Source organism: Protopterus annectens, chromosome 3.part1 (assembly GCF_019279795.1).
Source record: "Protopterus annectens isolate FY-2018-M chromosome 3.part1, PAN1.0, whole genome shotgun sequence".
In the NCBI taxonomy this organism is placed as follows: domain Eukaryota; kingdom Metazoa; phylum Chordata; order Ceratodontiformes; family Protopteridae; genus Protopterus; species Protopterus annectens.
The window spans coordinates 1,637,773,068-1,637,786,556 of NC_056732.1; positions in this window are offsets into that span (position 1 = coordinate 1,637,773,068).

Here is a 13,489-nt window from a genome sequence, read left to right on the forward strand (position 1 = left end):
CAATTGAAATTTCATCAATATTTAGTTGCACATAGGACAACTATTTTGTAGTGACAAGCACTGCCCCCAGAGTTGCAAACCAGATACTCCTGACACTGCTTTATATTCTCACCCCGATTGTCTAATCAATAAAAAAGGGTTTGTTGTCTTGAAAATTAACTTTTCCACGATCTCCATTACCAGCTTGTTGGATATGAGCATCCTGAGGCAATGTAGAAATTTCTTCATGTTTACTGATAAACAGTTAATTCTCAAACAAACGGATATGGTATGTGAGAGATGTATTTACACAATGTCAATGAAGGCAAATCTCCCATATAAAAGTACTCCTAATGTCAAAAGTGTTGTCAGTAGTGCACACTCTGCACCCATCATACACAATTCTAGATAGATACATAGACCCACATATGCAGAGGCATTTAAATGTAACCTTCCTAAACTCCAAAACCTCCCAGATGAAATACACATAACAAATACACTCACCAGTCTCGAATATACTCTTTCAAAACAACACTCATATCAACACATACAGCCACATCCCATGGAACCTCTACTTCTAAGCCCATAAGGCAAGCCACCACACAATCTAACATTCTAGTCATTGGAGACTCACTGATGGCCCTCTCACTAGGCTGAGTAAGTAGAAAGTCATAGTCAGTTGCTTATCAGAGGCTAGGATCCATCACTTTATGAACGCACTGAGGTCATTGGACCACAAGTACCAGTATGACTCCGTCATAGTCCAAGTGGGTGTAAATGACTGGATACATATCTCCCTAGACTATATGAAGAGTGACATCTTGGAGCTCTCTGAATATGTGTCCCAGGGCTAGTATGAGCCTAGCATTAAGCAACATTTTACCTTCTCCAAGAATGATGCCACAATACGAACAAATGTTGACCAACTTTAATGATTGGCTTAGTTTCTGGTGTTATTCTAAGGGGGTGCAATATTTGCCAACATGAAAGGAGATGATCAACAGACCATGCTGCTTTGCCAGGGATGGTCTGCACCTCTCCCCTCTAGGCTTTCAAGTGTTAGCTAAAACATTGTCTTCACCATTAGGGGCTTTTTTTAGGCAATGCTAAACAGAAAGTACTTCTGACATAACAAATCAAAACCAAGAAAATCTAAATGCATTACTGCTCAGTGCTAGGAGTCTAAACAAAAAACTCCATTCCCTTGAAACTTTATTCACCCTAGAGAATGCTGACATCTGTGTGGTTACTGAGACCTGGCTTAAATCTGCGGAGAGCACACTGACAGTGCAAGATTATAATGCCTTCCACACATTTTGACCAGCTACTACACAGATGGGGACTAAAGGTGGAGGTGTCTCAATTTACATCAAAAATAAATATACCTCAAGGCTGGTCAAACAGGGCAATGCACTTGAGCTTCTCCATGTTCAGATCACCATAGGCAAAATCCAATACTACTTCCTTTCAGGCTATATGTCCCCATCTATAACCCAGGAATTCCATACCATGTATTTAAACTTATCAGAAACAATAACCATCCAACTCAATACCTTATTCATGGGTGACTTTAATTACCCCACTATTAACTGGGAATCCCATATGACACCAAACATACAGGCACAGAGATTGCTGGATATTGTAAACACAAACTCCCTGGACCAGATTGTCAATACAACAAGGGGTGCAACCATACTGGATCTGGTCCTCACTAACATAGGAGAGTGCTGCACACCCCCTAGTGTAATGTCTTCTCTGGTAATTTCAGGCCACAAAATGGTCTCCTTTGAAGTAAAAATAAAACCCTGGAACCCCAGCAAGACCTGGAATATTCAGGAACTACTCTAAGGCTAACTTCCTGCTATTAAGTAATAACCTAGCAAAATTTCAAGCCCCCATAAACCCTGAGAACACTGCTGCCTATGCAGTAGTGTTCACAGAAACCCTATGTTAATAGCTGCATAGAGGCAGCTGTACCCACCAGGAAGAAGTACAGAACTAACTCCAAAAAACAAGCCACCCTGGTGGAATCACAAAATCAATAGGTTGTATAACAGAAGGAAGAAAATCATGGCAAAAATTAGGATGTGCAGCACACAGCAGGATAAAATACTCTCATTAAATGAAACAAACAATTCATAGGACAAATAAAGTCTACCAAAGCCAAATTTGAGGTAAATTTGGCCTCCAAGGCCAAGGACAACCACAATGCATTTTTTAGATAAGTCCACAACCTCAAAGGCAATACACAATTATGTGCAGAACTCATTGTAAATGGAGTCACCTATATTGAGCCAGACGATACAGCAAACGTACTGGTCGACAAATTCAGTTCCAACTTTACCTCTTTCTTCCCCTTAACCTTCCCTTAGGAAATACTATAAAATATAACTCCCCCTGCTATCACTAGGGAACAAGTCCTTAATGCTCTTTCTAAGGCCAAGAACACTGCATCAATGGATCCAGACAATATTGCAGGATGCATTCTAAATAGCATGAAACAAAGCCTATCGGGACCTCTGGAATCACTATTTAACTGTAGCCTCCAAACAGACTTTGTGCCTCATGAATGTAGAACGGCAACAATTATCCCTCTGTACAAAGGTGGGTCATCTACAGACCCTATAAACTACAGACCCATAAGTCTCACTAGTCTCATATGCAAAGCCATGGAAAGAATTATCATGGAGATGATCAATAATGACATAAGAAACCTCCAGATACTGGACCCAACCCAGTTTGGTTTTGTCAAGGGCGGTTCATGTCTACTCAGCCTAGTGGACTTCTTTGAGAAGGTCACCAAAGCAATGGATGAGAGCAAAATGGCTCAAACTACCTACCTTGACCTGGCCAAGGCATTTGACACAATACCCTACTCAGGCATTGTTGACAAACTCAAGAGGTTAGGTACAAACCCTTATGTCACAGACAGGACCCAGGAAGTTAAAATTGGGGAGGCCAGCTCTACAAAGAAGACATTCACAAGCAGAGTCCCTTAGGGATCAATCCTGAGACTACTCCTTTTTAGCATTTACTTCTTTGAAGGCAAGGCCAATGCTAGTGGTCTCTGGCTGATTAAATTTGCAGATGATTGCAAATTAGGAGCTGTCATTGAATCCTACACTGACACAAATGTTCTCCAGGAAGGGTTGAAACAGACAAACAACCGGTGTCAGAGCCACGGACTAAAACTAAATGCCAAGAAATGCATAATAGTATCCTTTGGGAAGTCATCCATCCCTGGTAACTATCATATTGACAACACACCCCTTAGAGTTGACCCAGTAGTCAGGGACTCGGGGACACATATAGACAGTAATCTAGCCTTTGACCACCACGTGTCTACAGTAGTAAGGAAATCATTCTATGTTGTGCAACTTATAAACAAATGTATGGCATCTTGTTTCAAGGAGGTCATTATTCCACTGTATTCGGCATTTATCAGACCTATTATTGAGTACAATGCATCCTTTGGTATTTAACTAACCAGGCATAATCAACAATTGGAACATCCACAGAGGTTCCTCACTGAAAGAATTCAGGGAGCAAATAACATGTCCTATGTAGACCACCTCAAAGCCCTATCCCTGTATTCTTTCTCATACAGGCTGTTGAGGGGAGAGCTATGCCTGGCATACAGCACATTGTCAGACCCCACTCTGATGGATCTCTGGCATATCCGCAAAATAAACATCAGCAGAATTACCTATTCTAAAGACTTAAACCTTGCCTATGATATAAATAGGACCTGCTGGAGAGACAGGTGTGTATCCTAGAAACCACCATGTCTCTGGAACAGACTTCCCATCCATGTGAAGCAGAGTTCCTCCCTAACCCAATTCAAGTGTAACTTGGACAATTGGATGGGAAAATGTATCCCTGGTTTGGCACCTATATCTTAAATGGACACAAGCAACCTGTAAGTGGTTCATCTCCCAGGCCCCTGCTTGTAAATGTTTCATCTCTCAAGCCACTCCTTACACTTATCAAGGGTACCAGAACTTGTCAAAGATTTGGGATGCATGGCTGGGGTTAAAAATGTCCCTGTGGTCATTAGCTTAGTAAACACCTATGAAACTATGAACTTTTGGACAAAGCAAAGCAACTCCAATATAAACTGATAAAGTCCAAAATCCATTAATTCACCAGTGATCATAATATAGACTGACTTCAACTTTACACAAGGTGAAGGGGAAAAAAACAACAACAATAACAACCTGCAAAGAACCAGACTGCTGACACTGCTTTTACATAGCTACTATATGTCACTAACGTCTATACCAACAAGCAGCTAGGGGAAAGCTTCTGAATCTCTCACCTATAAACTACTGCAATACACACTCTGTGGCATTGCCTTGTTTTAATTATTAATTCAGTTTTGATGTTCTGAAGTGGTGATACTTTGTTCATCAAATATGCTATTTGACAACTTCTGAATGACATTCTAATATCAAGGTAGCCTGCTTAGATTGGAAGTTAAGAGGCTGGTGTTTAATGCTGATAAAAAACTTTACGATTATCTGAAATATGGTGACAGGTGACAGAATCTTGAATACTTGACTGGATTAATGCAGAGCCAGCAATGTTTCCGTTAGCGAGATGTAAGCATATTTCCAAGAACCTGTTACTAAGGAGTCTGTATAATTAATGTAATGGTCGTGGAGATTCTGTGTGTGTGGACAAGTTTATCCATCAGTGTACAGTCCAATATGATGGTTTTGGTAAACCAAGATTTAGCCAAAAGTCTGTCACTCTTTGCAGGAGCACATTTTAAGGAATATAACAACGAATGATGAATGTCTGTAACAGGAGACTTAGTTAAATCAGTGACTTGTGCTAGCAACTGCTTACTATTTGAAACAAGAGCACTGGGGTTGGGGGCTGGTATAATGTTTAAAGTGTTTACCTCACATACACAAAGTACAAGGTTTGATTCTTATCTGTAGAAGGGAAATTGCCTTGGCTTAAAAAGGCCCACATGGGCAGCTAGCCTAGTACTTATCTATGAACCTATGAGAAATGGCTTCAGGGAAAATATAGCATACTAGGAATCTCTTGCACCAGCTAGTGAAAAAATTGTGAACTGAAGACAGAATCAACTAAATTAAATCAGGTTTAATTTTTTTTTTGAATGATAATTTGCTATGTTTACAGTCAAAATAAAATAATATTTCTGATAACAGTACTCCCTCACTAAGAACATTTAAAGTAAACCATCGTAGCAGATAACACTGATGGATTCCAAAACAAATTACACTTTCAGTAATTACATTCCGACTAAGTGGTCACTCCATGTCCAATACTAAATGATCAGCTTTGGAATTCTACAAGGTGTGTAGATCAGTGGGTGATCATGGAGCCCTACACTTGTTTCAAAAATGGTGATTTTCATTGCTGTACCACAACACAATTTTAGATTTGCATGCAGCACTAATGAAAAACTCCAAAAATATTGCAGGTTGCCCATTAATTTCTACAAGTCACTGTGACACATATACATTTCCACCTCTATTCCAGAATTTGCATTACAGTATTAGATAGTGAAAAGCTGAAATATCTACAGTATCAGTTATGACATACAGGTACAGCTGTTCTGCAGCAGACTATGAGTTTGATAGTAAGGCGAGTAGCGTGCAAATGTGCAGTAGTAGTGTTTTTGTGAATCACCCCACTGTAAAGTGGTAAGAACTGAAATCATGCTTTTTTAGTAATGAACATCAGAGTGTCTTTAAGGAGCAAAGTCCCACAGCACACCACCATAGTATTTGTCATTGTAAGACTGCTGGCAGTACAGAGATTTCTAAGTCCTCTATGCATGTTGTAACAGTCAGTTGCAGGGCCTCTTGGCTGTTATCCTACAGGCTCAGCAGTCACTGGATTACATTAGGGACAGATAATGAAATTCATTTAAACAAAATGATTCAGAATCCAATTACCTGCTCCTGGTATAATGTGCATTCCATAAAAGTGTGGCATTGGTGTGGGATGTGGAAGTTTGTGGACTACTTTGCTACAGGTATGATGGAATGCCAAGAAGAGAGTTGTTTTGTAGGTAGAAAGTGACATTGTGGGGAGGCAGATTCCATTTGTAATGCTACTCTACATGTTTCAGGTTCTGACTAACTATAGCACAGTGATAGAGAAACATATAAAAAATTATTCAATGCATAATAAGTGCCATAAAATACATTAGAGTAAAATACACTTAAAAATAAAACATGTAAGGAGGGAAACAATGAAAAAAACATGTCATTAGTCTTAAACACAAAAATCTCCAGTGTTTGAAAATGAAGTTTGCTATAGGTCTAAATTAATCTGCAAACTTTTAACAGCTATAATGTCAGTATAAAATATTTGACCAGTAGAATCCAATGATTAGCAATGATTTAATTTCCCAATATGTTATACATTCAAAACAGTTCTAAAGAACTACATACCAATTTTAAAAATCCTTACTTAACCCTTGAATGTTTAATTGTTCACTCGGATATAAAAAAATGTTGAGCACATCTCCAGCCTTCCGAAATCTGAACAATATCTGCTTTCTGATTTTTAAGAGGCAGATCAAGACCTGCTGTAATAGTTAATTGTGCCAGAATGATATTAATACTATCAGCCTTCACAAATTGGTAAAACTTAATTTAGAAAATAGAGTGCTCAAGTGACTCAAAGGATGTGCCAATCAATTATGATATTTTCTTTAGAAAAACAATTATTCCAACAACAGGGATGAGAACACCTGTTGGGATGCTTAATAGCTACGTATTGTTTGTAAATCATAGAAAACAGATATTTCCCAAATTAAAATGAATTTATGTAAATCGTGATCTCAGATTCTGAAAGATTAAGAGATGTGGATTATATAGATTTAATGAAATCTACCATTAGTTTGGAAAAAAATGACTGCTAACTTTTTCTTTAAGCAGATTTGTTTGGTGAAAGATGTCTTTCTTTACTACAAACTGCAAAATGCAAAATTTGTAAGACATTTAAATGAGGAAAATATTTGCTTCAACAATTCTACCACTGAGCAAAATGTTAATGTCGTAGAAAATCGGTTAAAAAAAAAATTATCACAGACAAACGTAAAATATCCAACACCTTCAGGAAGTATGGTGGCTTAGCAGTAAACTCTGTAAGTAACAACTCCCGTGCTTGGTGTTCGATTCTGGCCTCTGCTCGCTGTCTCTGATGAGTTATACATGCTCTTCACATGTCTGTGAAGGTCTTCAAGTAGTACTTAAACTGCAATCCACCTTCCAAAAATCAAGTAACACCCTCTTTCATAAATTATCAGTCACTTTTTACAACATACTACAGCCTTCAGCATGAATCTTCATAAACCTCATGTTTAGGGCCACAGTACAGCATATTGTGATGGTTAAGATTTCTTTCTAAACTGCAATTCATCAGGGGCTACATATTACTATTGGTTGCCCAAGGATAATGGTTTAACTTGTGGATGCACTGCTACTGTATTTCACAAGGATAGGCTTTAAAAGGCCCCAGTAGTTGTTAACCTAGTAGACACCTATGAACCCATGAAGGCAATGATTGATTCTTGTCTGCTAGCTGACATTGCAGTATTTAAGTTATTTACCTATGTTCATGTTTGTTTCTGACTAAAATGTTCTGTTTAGTATTTAATGCAAGATTGCTACATCATTTTAAGATGACTTGATTTTATTTTAATAGCAGTATAATCAATGCACTGTGCATGTTATGTGATGGAATATTCTATTATCTGTTTATGTTGTATGCTATGTTTTTTTCTACATCTTTATAACAACCAGTTGTACAAGTTATGTATCCATCTCTTTTTTCTTGCCTATTTTGGATGAAAAGGGTCCTTGGACCACTTTACTTACCCTGGTAACAAATTCAAAATAAGTTAAATAAAATAATGTGTAGTAGCTACAGTAAAATATCCAAAAAATATTGTGCCCGCCCTTGCTGTTGTGGCATAGTTCATTTATTTATTTATTTCAGTTTGATGACCGGGGAGGTCCACTGAGCTCAGGGAGCCTGTTTTCAGTGGAGGCCCAGGGAGAAAAGCTTTGCATTACATAGTGTATTCACAGTTACAATCATATTAAAGAAAACACAACTAAAATATCATTTTGTGCCATATAACAAAATAAATTCTTTGGTTACATAGTATCAAAATATATAGGATGGCATTATATAGTGTAGGTACAGAATAAATCATAGCAAAGAAATCATGGTTACAGTTTTATGTTAAGCTGAAGAACAGGAATAAGTTCCTTGGTTATAAGGCATCTGAAATTTAGGAAGGCAGAGGAAACTGAGATGTGATGGGGAAAAGATTAAGAAGAGAAAGAGAGCAAAAGGTGGTAGCGATTATTTGTGGGTTGTATGGTTGTGATATTTACATTATTTACATTTAAGTTAAGTTAGGTTTATCCTCAGAGTTATAAAAGAGTTAAGGGGAGGAAAGAGTATTAGGCTATGTGGGGAGAGAACAATTACATTTCTTGTTAGATGAAAGGTAGGAGTGTAGCTAAGTTTTAAAGGTTTCAGAGTTTTCACAAGTCCTTAGGGAGGATGGCAGAGAATTCCATTTTTAGCTAATGAAAAGGATAGCAGAAGCTGACCAGTGGGATGATTGGGTTTGCGGACAGTGATTAGGTTTTGGTGTGTTGATCTCAGAGTTCTCAGCGGGGTGTAAGGTTGGAGGATATTGGTTAGAGCTGGGCACTTAGTAGGTTGAAAAATTAGTCTGTGGGCTGTAGTAATTTGAAATAGTCTAGATGGTTGAGGAGTTGAAGCCAATTTAACAAATGAAGGGCAGTGCAATGATGAGAGGAGAATTTGGCTTTGGTGGCAAATTTAGAAATTTCAGTTTAGAGGAGAGAGAGGCAGATACGTTTGTTAGAAGACGAGTGCCATACAAGAGTGAAGGCAGTAGATAGGTAGTGGCAAAAGTTTGCCTGGTGGAAGGGGAAAGAAAGTGGATGTTTCTGTATAGCATACTGGGTTTTGCATGAGTTTTCTTACTGTTTTGCTGGATGTGAGTGTCGAATTTTATGTGTTCATCAATAGTTACCCAAGTAGTTTAACAAAAGAAACAACCTCTATGGCAGCATTGTTTTGGCTATTAATTTGGAATTCATTTTTATTAAGAGGGGAGACTTTTGAAGGAGAGAATAACAGTATTTTGAATTTGTTGGCATTTAGTGAGAGGTGGTTTAGGAGCATCCATTTTTCGGTGGAGGAGAAAGCAGTTTGGGTCACTGTTTGTAGCTCAGAGAGGTTTGAGGCACAGCAGACTAAAGTTGAATCGTCTGCATATTGAACAATTTTGGTATTGGGCATGGATTTGTGGAAGTCATTAATAAAGATGTTGAACAACATTGGACCAAGTATGAATCTCTGAGGTACCCCAGTGGGGGTAGGAAGGAAGGTTGAGGTGTTTTTTTCCCCATTTCACAGCTTGTGACCTGTCAGAGAGGTAGCTTGAGAACCAGGATAAAGAATTCTGGGAGAGATGAAGGCTAGAAAGGTGGTTTAAGAGGTGGGTGTGGGAGATAGTATCGAATGCTTTGGACAGATCAAGTAGAACTGTAGAGACAATTCTACCAGAGTCACAGGCAAGATTTACTGTGTCTAAGAAAGAGAGAAGGGTGGTGATAGTACTATGGCCAGGTCGGTAGCTGTGTTTGGTTGAAGTCATCTGTTGGTGATTGGCTAGGAACAGCATAAGCTCTAGGTGGATGCATTTTTCTAGGAGCTTTGAGATTGGGGAGAGGATAGCTATGGGGCAGAAATTAGAGATGCTATTGTTTTTTCCTCCTTTATGGAGAGGTAGGATAAAGGCAGCATGCCATAATTTGGGCACATAAGATTCCTGCATGGATCTATTAATCAAGAAGCTGATGGGGAGAGCAATACTATCTACGGCTATTTCTAGGAAGGAAGATGGGATATTGTCAGGGGCATTGGAGCATGGTTTTAATTTAGAGAGTAATGTTTTATGTGGGTGGTAGAGATGGGTTTGAGTTCAAATATAGGGGGTTGGGGGCAGAGGGTTGTGTAGTGGGTGAGAAAGATTGGATAGGTTGAGGGGATGGGTTGTTGTTAGGGAAGGTCTTGGTTAGGTCTGCTATGGAGTAGGTAAATAAGAAGTTGAATAGGGAGGCTATTTCGGAATCAGATTTGCCAGAATCAGGGCAGAGGTTATTTCTGGTGCCTGGTTTGAGAAGAGAATTAATGGTATTCCAGAAATGTTTGGAGTTATTTGATTGGTTAGACTGGAGTTTAATATACTAGGACTTTTTATCTGTGATGATTTGATTTTTAACAAGGTTGCGAAATTGTTTATATATAAGAAGAGTTTCTGGCTGCTTATTTTGGTGGTATGTTTTCCAGGATTTATCTCTTTATAGCATAAGTTTTTTGGTGTCTTTGGTTAGCCAAGGGGCGGTCTTGGTTTTTACACTTCTTGTTGGTGAAGCTAGGGAGTTGAGGATGCTTAAGAAGGTTGAGTTGAATAGTTCTATGGCATTGTCACATGGTAGAGTTTTTAGGGGGTTCCAGTTTGTTTGTTTTAGGGCATCAGAGAAGGTTGTGGGGTTAAAGTTTGTGAAGTTTCGAGTGTGGGTGTATTGGTGTAGGTGAGGAGAGGAGTGGGTAGCTCTGTGGATGAAAGATGGCAAGTGGTCTCCTATAGAGTCAGTTAATTAATTAGAGTGAAATAATATGTGATGCCCATGACAAGGAGCCTCAATCCTCATCACTAACACCAGTGCAGGGCTTCTCATACAAGAGGAAAGGATAACAAATACACACAGTGAAGTGCAATTTCCCTTAAGAGCACACAGAGATCACAGTTAGTCCAGGGCTGGTCACTCCATTACTCTCCAGGTCCACAATAAGACTCCCCACTGGCACAGCTATAGGGTCCAGATCTCAGCCTAGTGGGCAAGCTAAAACCTCAAGCACCCTCCCTGTCCAACCAGTGCTTCGTGTCTCTGCCCAAGTAGCTGACACACACACACACACACACACACACACACACACACACACACACACACACACACACACACAAAAACACACTTTAAGAAGAGTTTATACAACCACACAGACACTCCTGGGGAAGGCTGACACAGGTTCTCCAGCTGTGCCCCTTTTTCCCAGACTATACGGTAGTACCAGCTGCCACCACCCACTAATATGTATCAGCTTCTCAAAGGCCCTTAAATGGGTGTCCAATTATTACTGTGCAGTATTATTATCCAATTGGTTTACTACACAGTGCTAGTCAAGAGTTCAAAGATCACATAGAAATAATTCAGTAGTACTGTTCTGACATCACAGAAAAACACAGTCTAATCTTTCTAGTTTCTAGCTATATCTAAGGGTTCATAACTGAAAAGGTTTTGGAAAAGAACTTATACACATTCCCAGTTACCAACTGAAGAAAGAAATAAAAAAAATGAAAGAGATCTGTACTACCAGTAATAAGGAATTGATCATGTTTTTCTTCTGATGTCATAAATGTAAATAAGGAAGACAGATTATTTTCAAGAATAAACACTATGCTATAATTTACTCCAAGTATAAGATCACTGGTCCCATGTAATATTTTATGGGAAATTGGGATTCTTATGAAACTGTAGAAAATTTCCAATTCTGTACTGCATCTCCTGTAAAAAGGAAGTATGGAATATCTTACATTGCTGAATTTATCTGAAAAATAACGTCAGGAAAATTTTTCACTGAATCTTGGTACCTTCAAAAAGGAAAAAAACACAGAAAGAAAAAAGAAGAAAAATTAAAACTTTGACAATACAGTAAATTCTCTGTTATTTGGGACTCAGGCAACCGGCACTTTCAAGCAGCTGGCATTTGATTGGCTCATATGCCAGCATATAAGCCAATCAAAATCATGAAACGAAGACAATACTCAATGCGGAACAGTTCCGCATTGAGGAGAAGTAGCTCCACTTTCCGATTTTTGATTGGTTTGCATATTGGCATAGAAGCCAATCAAAAATCCCAAAGGGAAGCCTCCTCTGTTTAATGTGGAACAGCCTGCTGTTCTGCATTGAACAGAAACGGCTCTGCTTTGTGATTTTTGATTGGCTCATATGACGGCATACCAGTCAATCAAAAATTGCATCCGTATGAAGAAACCAGCACACTGGTATGAAGTACTAGTGAATATTAGGCTTTCCATTAGCATACATTTTCTGAAGGATATGAAGTCTGAAATTCAAATATGTGCCATTATTTAGTTATATCAATCCTGAATGATTTGTTAGAACACCACAAGATTTATTAGGAACAAAAAAAAAAAACTGAAGTTAAAAAATCTGGATATTCTGCAAAAATCTGGACAGTTTAGAATTATTAATGCAGTGAAGAATTTCATCCCAGTATATTTGTGCTATCAGGATGGGGGTAAGTATTGTACTGCAAGTTACTTTCTGAAGAGAAGCAAACATATCTAATAACATAAGCTATATCAGGCAAGATATACAGCACAGTTCAGACAGACCATGTACTGTGCGTCAGTGTTTGACTACTCTGTGTTTGTGTGTGTGTGTGTGTGTGTGTGTGTGTGTGTGTGTGTTTGTGTGTGTGTGTGTCTGTGAGCTGAGAAACACTTGTTATTGCTCGGCATCACTGATACATGACAGGAACATGAACAAAGTGGCCACCGATTCTTTTCATTTGCTGCTATGTTTTGAGAGATATTAAGTGTTGTTTTCAAATATTATTAAAATCTTAGGTAGCATTTCCATTTGTTTGGAAATATATCCAAAATAAACGTATACAGGTGACTCGCATTGTATCACTGGAAGTCTCACAACCAGATGAACAAATTTTCTGCTTATATTATAGGTAGGGCTATGAGTTTTAAGTGTTTATTTGTGGAAAGTATATGGCACTTTTATATTCAGAATGAAACACACCATAAAGGCAGCGGTGGTACACCAGTTAGCATTGTCGCCTCACAGCAAGAGGCTCTCCGGTTAGATTCTCAGCTGGCGTGCCTTCTATGTGGAGTCTGCATGTCCTCCCTGTGGTCAAATTCACTTTAAAAAGACATGTAGGTAGGTGTGTGCATGAGTGGGTGTGCCTTCTTTGAAGGTTGGGTGCCAGGCTGGCAACTCGACACTGTAAAAATTCACTGCCAATAATTAGCGGACTGGAGTTCCACTGTGGCGACCCCTAACCGGGAAAAGCCAAAAGACAGTTTAAACACAATGCTGTGACTAATCAGTGCCACTGTTACAGTAAAGTGTCTCCTGTATAGCTGTAGAAGTTTACTGAACAACCTATGTTCTGTGAAGTATTAGCATTTCTCTGTGACAGTTTGCAATAAGTTGCTTTCACCAAAATGCTTTCAGGACTCAGCAGGTAGTCCCATTAAAGTCTACAGGCATGGAAGGGTACAATTAATCAGTGCTGTATTGGACTCATATAGCTAAACATGACATTCCAAAATCAAGATAGCAGGGGGTGATCACTGAAGACTTCACCT